This window comes from Palaemon carinicauda, chromosome 8 (assembly GCF_036898095.1).
Source record: "Palaemon carinicauda isolate YSFRI2023 chromosome 8, ASM3689809v2, whole genome shotgun sequence".
NCBI classification, from domain to species: domain Eukaryota; kingdom Metazoa; phylum Arthropoda; class Malacostraca; order Decapoda; family Palaemonidae; genus Palaemon; species Palaemon carinicauda.
The window spans coordinates 157,719,852-157,735,415 of NC_090732.1; the positions used below are offsets into that span (position 1 = coordinate 157,719,852).

The following is a 15,564-nucleotide window of genomic DNA, read 5'->3' on the forward strand; positions in this document are numbered from 1 at the left end:
GTAACGACACTAAACTAGATCTTTCATATATAAACTATAAAACTTGAAAAAAAAGATAGAGAAATAACATAGAACAGCGTATCCGAGTGTGCAATCAAGCAAAGGTACTCTAATCCATGACAGTGGACGACCATGATACAGAGACTATAAAGCAATGGTTTGATTTTGGAGCGTTCCTCTTCTAGAAGAGCCGCCCACAGTTCGCCAGCATCAATTTACCACCAAGAGTAAGCTGCCATAGACACTTCAACTATTTGGCGCTACGGACAGTTGTCTCCGGCGAACTTTTGTTGCTAATAGATGTTATTACTAATACCCCATTCCTTAAACATTATTAAACAAATAGTATTAACAAACTGTTAATAGTTATTACTGATAGATATTACTAATAGATATTATTGCTATCAGCCTCTTCCTTGGAAATTGCTAAATTTTAATTTTAGAAATAAAAATGGCTGAATACCAGCATTACCTATGTTAACTTTTTTTATTTTTAGAATTAAAAACTTCTGTGCCCTTTCATATCTTATAATGGCTCCTGACCTTGACTCTCATATTGAAGCTTTGGTAAATGATTTGCCCTCAGAACTAGAAACTACACTAACTTGGTTGAGTGTAATTATGTAGGTGTTAACAACAGATGAGGTAACCGAATGAACCCTTCATTCCCTTACGATTTAGGGAATGTTTATAAAACCACTGAATGACGAAGATCAAACTAATAACCATGCAGAAGGGTATCATAGAAAACTTTTCTTACGAACTATGAAGGAAAGTCATTATCCAACAGTATGGAAGTTTATTGAAACACTAAACTAATTACAAATCGGTAGAAATTTGTATATAGAGCATCTAATCATAGGACATGAATCTGTCACTAAGTTAGAAAAAAAAAACAAGATATGGACAAAAGAATTAATAAAATGGTTTATGAATATGATAACAAGAGAAGTTGAATTGAATATTTACGATGCATAGCACATAATTTTCAAATGCAATGAGATAAGATTTTTTATTTATTGTGTTCTGCATGACTTTTCAGTTTAAAGAAAATAAATATGATTCTTTAAATCGAGCTTTTTTTTTTCTTATGATTTTTTTTCATCCTTAATGGTATATAAATCATCAGTTGGTGGCGAATTGTTACCATCGGCCAATTGTTGGCAGCGAATTGACCTATACCCGCTTACCGTTGCTAAAGAGTCTCTTCTATCCTTACCAAGAGGGAAGTAGCCACTGAATAACTATAGTGCAATAGTTAACCTCCTGAGCAAAAAAGAATTGTTAGGTAATCTCAGTGTTGTCAGGTGTATGAGGATAGAGGAGAATGTGTAAAGAATAGGCCCGACTATTTCGGTGTATGTATAGGTAAAGACAAAAAGAGGCGTAACCAGAAAAGGGGATCCAATGTAGTGCAGTCTGGCCAGTCAAAGTACCCAATATCCCTAGCGGTAGTATTTCAATCTGTTCCTGTTTAGTAGCGAGTCTCACTTTAGCAGTCATCTACAGAATATCTCTACAAATAAGAGAATACGAATGAAATACTCATAAGAAAGTTCTCTGCTTTGCATAAAATATAACCTTGATATATTTCCAAGCGAAAATCAGGATGCCAGAAAACTTTAAATAAATCAATCAATCCAAGCAACAACTGCAGAGTTAATGGAAATAATATGCAGATGAATGAAGTTATAATTCATCTCATTACTAACCATATATATGGGTGTGTGTGTGTGTGTTTGTGTGCATATATGTGTAATGTTATTGCACTTAGCCTTGTTTATTGCGCATGATAAACAATTCAGAGAATTTCAACAAAGGGCTATTTATGATATCACTAAATACGCGACTTTCATGCGTTCAGTCACAAATAGTTTATGATTTCAAATGAAAAATGGGTCGAGAATAAAGACATAGGGAGGTTCTTTTTTTTAAACGGCTGTGTATGAGTTAATACAATAAGAAAATGAACTTAAACCACTTGTCCATTGAAGGCGATAAGAGTTCATATTGACCGTGCTCTACATATTTGTGATTAGAATAGGTTTGACACTAACGCTCGTAACCATCATAGATTTACTTCCAAATGTAGAATCATTAATAGTTTTTTACTTTTAAGCAAGAACACTGTCGGAAGAAAAACTGTAAAAAAAACTTAATTTAAGAATGAAAACTAAAAATAAACATAACTAACAAAAAAAAGTATATATATATATATATATATATATATATATATATATATATATATATATATATATATATATATATATATATATATATATATATACAGTATATATATATATATATATATATATATATATATATATATATATATATATATATATATATATATATATATATATATATATATATATATATATATAGTTCAATAGTCAAACTTCTTTTTGAAAACCTCAAGTTTAATAGTCAAACTTTTCATAGTTTAACAGTCAAACTTTTTTTCTTAAAAAAGGGGGTTAGTGACCCCCGCAAACCCACCCCCCTGGATCCGCCAGTGCATTAATTACTGCTAAAGTTTTGACCGGATCAGAAGCCTTCTCCTTATGATTTGTCTTTCTGTTGATTTTTCCATTAGCTGGTTAATTACACGGAACTTACGGTCTATTAAGTTTATTAATAGACAATAGTAGGTTGGCCAAGGCACCAGCCACCCGTTGAGATACTACCGCTAGAAGGTTATTGGGTCCTTTGACTGGCCAGACAGTGCTGCATTGGATCCTTCTCTCTGGTTACGGTTCATTTTCCCTTTGCCTACACATACACCGAATAGTCTGGTCTATTCTTTACATATCCTCCTCTGACCTCATACACCTGACAACACTGAGATTACCAAACAATTCTTCTTCACTGAAGGGGTTAACCACTGCACTAATTGTTCAGTGGCCACTTTCCTCTTGGTAAGGGTAGAAGAGACTCTTTGGCTATGGTGAGCAGCTCTTCTAGGAGGACACTCCAAAATCAAAACATTGTTTTCTAGTCTTGGGTAGTGCCATAGCATCTGTACCATGGTCTTCCACTGTCTTGGGTTAGAGTTCTCTTACTTGAGGGTACACTCGGGCACACTATTCTGTCTTATTTCTCTTCCACGTGTTTTGTTAGTTTCTATAGTTTATATTGAAGATATTTATTTCAATGTTGTTATTTTTCTTAAAATATTTTATTTTTCGTTTCCTTTCCTCACTGGGCTATTTTCCCTGTTGGGGCCCCCGGGCTTATAGCATCCTACTTTTCCAACTATGATTGTAGCTCAGCAAGTAATAATAATAATAATAATAATAATAATAATAATAATAATAATAATAATAATATTCCTGTTCTAGATATTAATCTCTGGCACCTTCGTTCATTTAGTTCATTATGCATGTTGAATAAGATTTTTCATAATTCTGACCATCCTTTACATTCAGGTCTTTTCCCCGGACAGTTCCATTCTGTTCGTAATACTGGACATGCAGTTAATTCTAGCAGTCAGGTCTTCTCCTTCATGAGGCTCAATACTACACAGTATTCTAAAAGTTTTGCTTCAGCTGTGACCAACTTGTGGAATGACATTCCTAATCGAGTAGTTGAATTGGAAGAACTTCAAAAGTTCAAACATGTTGAACATGCTGACATAAGTGTTTCTATAGTTTATATATGAAATATCTGTTTTGATGTTACTGTTCTTAAATTATTTAATTTTAATCACTCATTATTTCTCATATTGCTATTTGTTTACAAGAGCACGCTCTCCATTTACTCAAAAATTATGCAGTCCTGCAGCTATCCTCTTTTTGCACAATAATTGTGAGGTTCTTTAAATGCTGGAAAAAAATAGCAAGATATGTTGCGAGAGGGGGGTGGGGGGCGGGGGTTTGGTGGAGGGGGTTGTGATTGATCAGGAACCGACATCGCCAACATAGGCCTAGTAAGCCAAAGAAAGTTCGTGAAGTCAGCGTACATTTGGTATATATTCAAAATAGATATTAAATTAAAAATGGAGTAATTACTCAAAAGTGTCACTATTTGTGAAATGTACATTTTATATTTAGTAAATATTCTGTATAAATCATATTAAAATGTATTTTTAAAGAGACTATATTGAGAATGACTAGTTTTCCCAGACGACGTTTTGCTAAATGAAAACAGTCATACACTGCAAAAATAGTCATTCGCATAAAAAGTTTCTTTAAAAAAAAATAAGATTTAATGTCAAGTATTACCAAATATAATATAAAACTCGCAAATAGTGACACTTTTGAGTAATTGATCCATTTTTAAATTAATATATATTTTGAATGTAGGCTATATCAAATGTCCGCTGACGCCATCACGCCACGAACTTCTCAAGTTGATTGACTTAGGACTATGTTGACGATGTCGGTTCCAGCTTCCAGGTCGCTTAGTACCTCCTCCACCAACCCCACCCCTTCCCCCTTCCCGCAACATATCTTGCTATTTTTTTTGGTTATCCCAGCATCTAAAGAACCTACTAATTACTGTACAAAAAGAGGAGAGCTGCAGGAATGCACAATTTTGGAGAAAATAGAGAGCGTGCTCTTGTAAACAGATGCTAGAACGGGCATAAGCTGCAATGCTGAACAAAACCTCCAGCTGGCAAAACACAGAAAAGGAGCATTAAAACGTTTCAAACTATTGGATAAAAATACAAGAATAAATCTTACAAAAGCCCGATAAGACCTCTATTTGAATATCCAATAGCACAAGCATGCACAATGGCTCAAATAAAGATGAAAATCCCAAAATGGAAACATAAAGACATCCATGGCAAAAACCATAGCAATAATAATAATAATAATAATAACATCAATGAAAACATCGAAACACTCCATAACATAAACAATCTTGAACCAGTTAACGTCAGGTACCACAGAAGGGCCACACAAGCTTAGGAAAATTCAAAAACATCTACCCAAAACTTACAAGTGAGGAAATACAGACACACAAAACGAACATTCCTGGTGGAAAAATATAGCTTCATTCATTGCTCACGATGAACCAAATCCAGATTATTTGGAGTGTCCTTCTCTTAGAAGAGCTGTTTACCATAACTAAAGAGTCTCTTCTACTGTTACCAAGAAGAAAGTAGCCAGTGAATAATCACATTGCATTGGTTAAACCCTTAATAGAAGAATTGTTTGGTAATCTCTGTGTTGTCAGATGTATGGCGTCAGAGACTCAGAGGAGAATATGCAAAGAATAGGCCAGACTATCTGGTGTATGCGTAGGCATACACATGCATAGCTTAGCTGTAGCTATATCTTACCTAGTAGTAATGACTAATAATAAATAATAATGATAATGATATTAATAAATATTTGAGAAACAAGTTAACAGTCAAGAGATACAATAGTAGGTTGTTTGACAGTGCTTTGGTAACTTCCTTAGTTTACTTTACTTTGATGGCTACTTTTCTGGTCCCATACAGCAGCCTTGTCAGCAGGGGAACCCCACTCTCATAACAATGCTTCCATTGTCGTTTTACTTTGTTCGTTCAGAGTATTTAACCCCACTCTCTTAATAGGGCTTCCACTGTCGTTTTACCTTGTTCGTTCAGAGTATTTAACGTTTCATAAAGGACTAACCAATTGTTCACACAAAATCCAGGATATCAACAATTGGGGCTTAATTTCTTTAGGACAGCATTCGGAAGTCGCATTTAAGGCAACATACTTTATTTTCTACGCACATAGCCTGATGACGTATACGCATAGGCTCCGTCTGACAAGACAACATTTCGTGTCTTACTTTAACCACATTTATGGTCTGTCGTCAGTATTGTTAATCAGCTTTGTTTTGTTAAATGATGTACCCTAATGTGGGCTTGTTTATAGTACTCATTGTGCATTAAGGTGAATTGCGATTGAACTCTGTGATGAATATGTGACCTGTAAATAAAGGTTAGTATTATGTTGATGGGTAATACTACTGCAAGTTTAAAATATTTCCAAAACTTTCAATTGTACTAAGCATATTCCTGGCAAGGTCTGCCATAGTAGCCTATTCTGTAAAAAAAAGTTGAATGGTCCATTAAACAGTTTGTTGAAAATATGTCGAGTTTGTAATGAAATTTGGGACGTTTTGAACGAATTTGATAATGATTCCATGCGGAAATCCATAGTTATTGAGTTATAGTTGGTCAACCATTTTATTATTACTTGGGTAAATATATGATACTTTAATTTCTAGCTAAATACATGAACCATGTATTTTCCCTACCTCGCTATTGTGTTTTACGCATTTCTGACCATGATTATTGGGGCAAACTACCCGTTCATGAGTTTTTGGGCCCCCTTCTATAAAGACAATTATGGGAGACCCCAGTGGAAAACCAGGGTTTTTTTTAGATGGGGAAATGTTAGAAATGAGTGATTTACAGCAATGATAATGGTCAGAAATGCAAAATAAGCTGAAAATAGGCCTAACATGATTATTTAACACTTGAGATTTGTAAAAGGGTACAGGACCTAACAAACCCACCTAACCTAACCTAATAGTTCCCAGGTTACATCCCCTAGCAGGGGGCAAGCCCCCAGACCCCCTTCCCAGGTCACTAACCGGTTAAGTTGTACTGTATTACAGATTCTCATTTCGAACAGAAAATGGGGTGAATGTAGTTCGTTGGGACATGGTAAGATAAGAGTACGGCAGTCTAAGGATATGGCTCTTAGGTTAGGTGGAGAATCTTAGGTTAGGTTATGTTAGGTAAAGTTAGGTAGGAAACATTTGGTTAGGTGATGTTCTTGTGTCTGTTAAATGTGGTTTTTCACTCTGTCCCAACAAACTACAAAGGCTCCACAGAACCACTCTTTCTGGAGAGGGAGGTCTCAACCTTCCGGACTCACCAGTGGTAGCTTATACACCCCCCCCTGGAACCCCCCCAAGCGGCGGCGCGAGCCCTAAACCACGCCCCCTTGGGCGGAGTTACCAGAGACGAGCGGGTTGACTCGGCAATGGAAGTCACATTTCTGAAGTTGACTTTGGCACAGAACGTTCTCCTCTTTTTCCCTCCCGCTGCTCCCAACATTTGCTGATTTTCATTATCCTTCACTCAGCAACCAGAGTAATATCTCAGCCCACGGCTTAATTATGTCTAGGCAAATTCTTACCTCCGCGGAGGTGCATCGGCTTAGCGAAGACTCCAGCGGAGAGGAGAACGTAATCAGTAACGAAAAACGCACACAATCGACTGCAGATAGTGATATGCCTTCTAATTCTGATATCGTAAATATGTTACTACAACAGAATCAAACTCTTATGCAAATCATCCAGAAAAGGTAAGGTTTTAAATTCTGTTTACAACGAAAACGTCATATGGAAAGCAGCTGATTTAGACTAATGACGTCACAAATGCAAATGGCGGCCCCCATACGTAAGCTTGTTATGATTTGAATGCTTAGAGCAGGTACTTCCGAACATAGCGTAAGTAGCTTAAGCAAAGCATGTGCATGATTACCACACGATTAATCGGTATAAACAAACTAAATACTCCAATTTTTATATATTACAAAATTATAATTAAGCACACAAAACAAATTGCTTGCCTGACATTAAAAGCACGCGCTTAATAGGCAGTAGGCTAGACCACAGGTAAGTTCGAGCTTACATTTCTCGCTTTAAACCTATCGACACTAGCCTAGGCCCTGGGGGGCTATCTGATAAGGGTTACATATGAGGCAGGTCTAGTTTATTAATAATAACAGATTTAAACTTATCATTCACTTAAATATGGCACTGAATTAACCTAAGAGGGCTATTTGAGTCGTGAACCCCATTGCCTGACTTCAGCCTTCTAGGTCCGCTGCTGTCCATATTTACTATACCTGTTGAACAAAATTTCAATTATTCTATGGTAAATAAATCACTGATATTAAACATTCATCTCGGCAGAAGTGGTTCACCTGCTAAGAAGAATGAGGCTCCCCCTCCTACTAAGCGCTCAAGACGATCACCTGAATTACCTGAAAGTGCAAATTTAGACCTCTTTTCCTTTTATAATAATGGAGACGAAAGTGATTACGAAGATTTCAACCTTCTTACATTCAATAAACCCATTCCTTCATATATTTCCACCAATTTCAAAGCTGAACCATCTTTTCATAGAGAAGGGAAAATTCAATTGAATAATTCACTAGTAGCATTAACTTTCAGTGAAGGCCATAGTGATAACCGGGATAAATTCTTTGTTAGTAGTCAAAATAAGGAGTTCTCAGACTTTTTTAAATTAATTAATACTCCAAAGTTGAATTTCTGGCCTGAAGGTAAGGTATTTGATGACAGTTATAAGAGAAAATTTTTTTATGACATTGAAAATATTAAAATGAGTATTTCTGCCTTTCAAGGGCATGCAGCACTGGCACACATTGTATACCCCTCCAAAGTAAATGACATTGATTTTTTGTCCAAAATTATTATTGGTCCCCTAAGGAGGAGCATAGACCTCATACAAAATTTGATAAGAAATTTCAGAAGCAGAGCACTTCCTAGATACCTCAAGGAAGAAGTAAGAGATCTTATAATCAAAGCAGACATTAAAGAAGTTTGGAATTTAACTGAAGACCAAAAATCAGCCATTGCTGCCTGCTTTCACAAAGGTCCCCTCCTCAGAGGAGGGGCAGCAAACTTCAGGGGTAGGAAATTCAACTTCGGGGGCAGATTTCAGGGAAGAAGGTTCAGTTTCCTCAAAGGTAACCCTAACTTTAGATTCAAGTCTCAGCCACTTAGAAGAGGTAATAGGCGAGGTGGGTACAGGGGGGGGAGGTCACAAAATGGACAAGCTAATAGTTCAGGAGCCAGAGAAAAGAAAGACCCTAGAAATTGAGCCATGCTCCGCACCAGTTCAAAGAGAAATTTTTTCAGCACCAGTATTCTATGCACCAGTTGATAATGATGTTTACACTGCACCAGTTAATAATGAGCTTTGCTCAGCACCAGTTAATGAGCTTTGCTCAGCACCAGTTAATTACGAGCTTTGCTCAGCACCAGTGGTTAATGAGCTTTGCTCAGCACCAGATAATAACGAGCTTTGCTCCGCACCAGACCATCATGACATTGGGCCAAATGCTATAAATCAAGATAGAAGTAAAGAGACCTCGCCTTTGGCCTCAAAACCAATGAATAACTCCTCCCAGAGCCCCCCAGAGAATAGGATAGGTAAGTCATTATTGATGAATATTGATAGTTGGAGAAAGCTTCCTAATGCCTCTTTTGCTTGTAAAATTATCAATGAAGGGGTGAGAATTCCGTTTAATAATAAACTTAAAGCCCAGAGGTCATTAAAAAGAACAGGTAAAGATAGATTTTATTCAATTAACAAGCGTAAAATATTGGAAAGTGAATGTGACAGACTGCTAAAACTAGGTGTCATAGAACAGATCCCCAGAACTTCCTTTTACTACTCCAACCACATATTTTATAAATTCAAACCAGATGGAACAGTACGACTAATCTTTGACATGAAAGTGCTCAACACCATGATTAAAAAACCTTCTTTTACCATGCTCAAGGCCAATACTATATTTCCCTATCTACATCTAAACTCTTGGGCCTGCAAACTAGATTTAAAAGATGCTTATTGGCACATTCCATTACATGCAAGTAGCCAGAAATTTCTAACCTTCAAACTAGGTAAAAGGAAGTTCAAATGGACTGTGATACCCTTTGGACTAAAGACAGCACCTTATATTTTTTCAAAAATAATGTACACAGTGATCAAGTATATTAGAACCTCATATAACATCGTAATATTCAACTATCTTGATGACATTCTCATATTAGCAAAAGATTATGTAAAATGTAAAAATCACATTCAGCTAGTCATTAAGATCTTGTCAGACTTAGGATGGAATATCTCACTTAAAAAATCTACAATTGAACCGACTCAAAGAATTGAATTTTTAGGAGTGCATTACAATATGATTAAGAAAACTATGAATCCCAGTGGGAAAAACATAGGGAAGTGTGTCGAATTGGCCAAAGCTTTCTCCAACTCTGTTAAATCCGACCTGCATTCCTATCAAATGTTAATCGGAGCTTTAAATTTTAGTGCATCCTATACAAGCTTGGGAAGATTCCATCTTAAATATCTCCACAGGTACCACAGTTATTTTAATTCAGGGTACAAAATCATTCCCCACACCTTCAAAAAATACCTAAAGCCATGGGAACAGAGACAAATGTACAGAGAGATTAACATTCCAAAACCACAGATAGATGCAGAACTTTTCACTGACGCTTCCAACCAGGGTTGGGGAGGTGCATTAGTAATAGCGGGTAATATGCTCTCAATAAATGGAACTTGGACAAATGAAGAATCCTCCCTTCACATCAATGTAAGAGAGTTATTAGCTTGCTTCTATTCCTTGAAACACTTCATCACAAGGTTATACAACAAGGTAGTCTTAATACATGTTGATTCAAAGGTTACTAATTGTTGGATAAAGAAACAGGGTAGTATCAGAAACAAGTTAGCCCATGAACTAGTCAGGAAAATACTTAGTACCATGAAGGATCACAACATACAGATAAATTCCAGATGGATCAGGGGAGTAAGTAACACCATCGCAGACTCACTTTCCAGGGACCTGGGTTCCATTCACACAGAAACTTCCCTCAGTGACAGTCTATTCTCCTTAATCTGCTCTGACTTCAATTTCACCCCAGAAATAGATCTGTTCTCAAATGGTTTCAATACTAAGTGCAAAAAGTTCTGTTCATCTCTTCCAAATCAAAAAGCCATCAGCAATAATGCACTTACGATTAGCTGGAAGGGATCAACACCCCTCTATGCCTTTCCACCAGGATTCTTACTACACAAAGTAGCTTTTAAAATCAATAAAGAATGCAATAATAATATGCTTTTCTGCACCATATCGCAGGGGACGGAACCATGGATTCCATTAGTGAAGTCAGTCGCGAAGCAGCACAAACGATACATTGTGAAGATCGAAGACTACCAGATAGTTCTCAAGGATTGTATCTCACCCTCAGCAAAGCTCCAATCAACTTTGATCGCCTTCAAAATTTAAAGGATCAGCTCCCTAACGTCTTTCCTCCTGAGGTTTGCTCCAAAATTGCTGTCAGCTTGAGGGACAGCTCCTTGCACAAGTATGAAAACCTATACAACATTTTTAAAAGTTTCATTCACAAGGAGTATGGAAGAGACAACAAATTTCCCCTGTTAGCAATTATTTTATTTTTCAATCACCTTATAGACAAGGGTCTGTCTTACAACACCCTGAAGAGCTACAGAGCAGCTTTAGGTCCTATCTTGTCAGGCTATTTCCCAGGTTACTGTCTTGCAGAGGACAAATATGTCAAAGCAATGATATCGGGAGTTAATAGAAGGAAACCTAGAAATTCTCACCAGTTCCCTGGCTGGGATCTAGACAAAGTAATTTCATTTCTCAACACCACGAAAGATAACTCTACCTTATTACTGACACAGAAAACCTTGTTCCTTGTAGCCTTAGCTTGCCCTTTAAGAGCTAATCAATTTAACAATCTCAGCATTTCCAGGAGCACCTTCACCCCAGAACACATTGTCTTACGGAACCACCCTTCCTTCATGGCCAAAAACCAAAAGAACAACTACACGCCAATAGAGATCAGCTTTAGGAAGCTTCCTAACAGACCAAAAATATGTCCAGTCAGACAATTGAACTTCTATTTGGAATACACCAACAAAGTCTGTATGGAAAGAAACATAGACAGGAAAGACCACATATGGCTAGATGAACACTTCAAGATAATGTCTACAAAAAATGAGACAACTTTTTAGGGAGTGCATTTTCAGAGCCGACCCAAATGCAACTAAACAGTCAACGAATTTTCACTCTATAAGGGGGCAAGCTTCATCAAGACTGCTATACAATGGAGTATCGATACAAGAAATCATGTCCAGAATGAATTGGAGAAGCGACTCTGTCTTCAGCTCTTACTATGCTCTCCTCGGCTTACAGGGAGCTTTCGATGCTGTGGTCGCTGGACTTCATCTTCAAGCCCCCTGAAGCATCTGCCTAGCTACCACTGGTGAGTCCGGAAGGTTGAGACCTCCCTCTCCAGAACTGTAAGTTTACTTGTGAACGAAGGTTCTGGAGTGGGAGGTGAGACCTTCCGGACTCAAAGTCTGGGTCACCCTCCAACCCTTCCCCCGTGAGCCGAGGAGACCATGTACAGTACTTAGGAGGGAATATTCTAACAACTTCATAATTCAACAGAGTAGGCTATATACAAGAACACACACATACAATCACTATTATTCCACAGAAAACAAACTAACTGGAATCTTTCAATGTTCATATCAACCAAGAGAGCACAAGAAGATTGAATTTACTAGTAAAAAGACCTTTATGTCCAACAATTTGCACCTTCACAGTAATTCCTTCATAACTTGCACTACCAAGGTAAGCTCAACCACTTCTGTGTTATTTTTTGTTCTATTACAACTTCAAAAATGTGACTTCCATTGCCGAGTCAACCCGCTCGTCTCTGGTAACTCCGCCCAAGGGGGCGTGGTTTAGGGCTCGCGCCGCCGCTTGGGGGGGTTCCAGGGGGGGGTGTATAAGCTACCACTGGTGAGTCCGGAAGGTCTCACCTCCCACTCCAGAACCTTCGTTCACAAGTAAACTTACAGGTCCCAACAAACTACAAAGGCTCCACAGAACCACTCTGTCCCAACAAACTACAAAGGCTCCACAGAACCACTCTGTCCCAACAAACTACAAAGGCTCCACAGAACCACTCTGTCCCAACAAACTACAAAGGCTCCACAGAACGACCAGTTCAACTAACTTCAAGTAGCCGAAGTGGTTGTTGTTGTTTCGGATGAAATGAAGGTGAAAACCGGTTATATCACGTTATTTTCTACAGGAAAACATATAATGGCCTCATTTCTGCGCACGCTAACATTAGTAATGTTACGCATATTTGCAATGTAACGTTAACATTAACTAATATTAGCAATGTTACGTTAACATTACCAACACTAAATTTAATGGTTCTTGTTCCTCCACTGGCTTGCTTCGCTCGCATGAAAATAAAACATCAAGCTTGTATGTACTGGCAAGCGGTAATGTTGAGCTGCTCACGCTAAAAACATTGAAATTAATGACTTACTTTTATGACCCGGACGACGAAACATTCAAGTAAGCCATATATATTTTTGATACATTAATGTCTGGATTCTCTTAACGACCTCGGGATCAGAGCCCCAGGCGAAATCTCACAAAGACGAGCTTGTGACCAGCCGGGAATCGAACCCTGGTCGGCAAGCTTGTATAGATCGTGACTAAACCACTTGGCCACGAAGAAAGATAAAAGTCAATGACAATTCTTTTGTACTTATACCTGTCGAATTCAGGTGTTTTGTACTTAGAATTGAAATCAACCCATCTTCATCTTTGTAGCTAATTGTTAGTTTGTTACTTGGCATTTGATTAATGATAAATTTTGCACATTTAGACGTGTTTTTCACATTCAAATAAGCCATATATATTTTTGATACATTAATGTCTGGATTCTCTTAACGACCTCGGGATCAGAGCCCCAGGCGAAATCACACAAAGACAAGAGCTTGTGACCAGCAGGGAATCGAACCCTGGTCGGCAAGCTTGTATAGACAGTGACTAAACCACTTGGCCATGAAGAAAGATAAAAGTCAATGACAATTATTCTGTACTTATACCTGTCGAATTCAGGTGTTTTGTACTTAGAATTGAAATCAACCCATCTTCACCATCGTAGCTAATTGGTAGTTTGTTACTTGGCATTCGATTAATGATAAATTTTGCACATTTAGACGTGTTTTTCACATTCAAACAAGCTTGCCGACCAGGGTTCGATTCCAGGCCGGTCACAAGCTCTTGTCTTTGTGTGATTTCGCCTGGGGCTCTGATCCCGAGGTCGTTAAGAGAATCCAGACATAAATGTATCAAAAATATATATGGCTTATTTGAATGTGAAAAACACGGTGATCTGGGTTCCCTTGATGCCAGAAGTCAGGACCTTAAAGAGATGTATCCTGATAAATACAACGTCACTACTTCTGATTAGATCTTTGCCAGAGGAAGACATTGACGATCATTGTTCTCCTGTTGAATTATTTGAGATAATTATCAGAAGGAAAAGATCCTAAGTCCTTTCGTCCTTCAATTGATTTAGAAACTCATGAAAGTTTTTAATGATGAGTTTCCAGATTATTTTGTGCCTGTTGCTCCACGTTCGCCACCCTCTGAATTTACACTTGGGAAGGCGTCGAATAAGTCTCTTTTTTTACCAAGAGGGTTCTAGCCTGGTCATAAATAGAGCTTTAAGGATGATGAGAGACTGGATGGAGTCTCAGAAGAACCAAGGAAAGGCAGCTTTCTTTTTTCATCTGAATAGACTGGCCTCTAGATCTTGTATCTGTTACGAGATTATTATTATTATTATTACTAGCCAAGCTACAACCCTAGTTGGAAAAGGAAGATACTATAAGCCCAAGGGCTCCAATAGGAAAATATAGCCCAGTGAGGAAAGGAAATAAGGAAATAAATAAATGATGAGAATAATTTAACTATAAATCATTCTAAAAACAGTGACAACAAAACAGATATGTCATATATGAACTTTAAATAGACTCTTGTCAGTCTGGTCAACATAAAACATTTGCTCCAACATTTCCCTGCTTGGGAGTTCCTGAGTATCATCCACCTCATGTCCTGTATGGATTATGCTTTACGAGACGGATCTAATGAGTTGGCAGCACCTTTCTCAAGCAGTGATCCTTTAGAAAGAGCTCAGAGGTGTTCGTTTCTGTCTCTTGGGTTTACTACCTTTCAGAAATAGAATTGCTTTTTACATCTCTGTCTTCCTCTGTTTCAGTAGAGTTGATTAGAGAGTTTCCTTCTGTGTTACCCAAAGGCCAACCAAGTTTTGGTTTCGGAAAGGGCAAGAAATGTTTTGTCATCTTCCTTCTCTTGCCGCAAACCAAAGGAAGAAACTCCTTTTCCGAAGTTTTCTCAGGCCATTCGAGGGAAGACTCCCAGCAGGGTAGCTCCAGACCCGAGGACAGGGCGAAGCGGAATCTGACTGCTTTCGCCTTCAGGCAGTAGAGCCAGACTACACAACTTCTGTCAATCTTGAGAGATGAGGGGGGGCAGACCTTTGGTCGGTACATCTTCTGAAGGAGGATTACAATTTCCTTTTTTAAATATTTAACTTAGCCGGTGAATATATAATAGCTGAGCCTCTGGCGGCTCGACAGAAAAACACACAAAAACTCGCGAGCGATCGCTATGAAGGTTGCGGGTGTGCCCACTAGCGCCAAATATCGGCCAGATACCGCATATACATGTAAACAGACCCAATTTTTCTCTGTCGGCCTTAATGACAAGACGTATCAATACTCGCTGTATAACCTGGAGTTTTCTCAACATATTTGGTGAAGTACTTCCTTTTGGTTTGAGCTTTCGCAGTGCAGGTGTTTTATCTTCAACTTAAATCATGAACTCGTTTTTGGATAGATTTAATTTTTGATGACTTTGGATTGTTTTTTGGACTTTC

The 15,564-nt window shown here is 37.9% G+C and overlaps 1 protein-coding gene across 2 annotated transcripts in view; it reads left to right on the forward strand.

Annotated features, from left to right (window-relative positions):
- The first annotated feature begins 5,491 nt into the window (after window positions 1-5,491).
- The window catches only part of LOC137646052 (KAT8 regulatory NSL complex subunit 3-like), a 222,856-nt gene continuing 212,783 nt past the window's right edge, over window positions 5,492-15,564 (forward strand). For both annotated transcript variants that reach the window (XM_068379204.1, XM_068379205.1), the window contains exon 1: window positions 5,492-5,921. The gene's annotated coding sequence lies outside the window, so the exon portion shown is untranslated. The remainder of the gene's footprint in view (window positions 5,922-15,564) is intronic.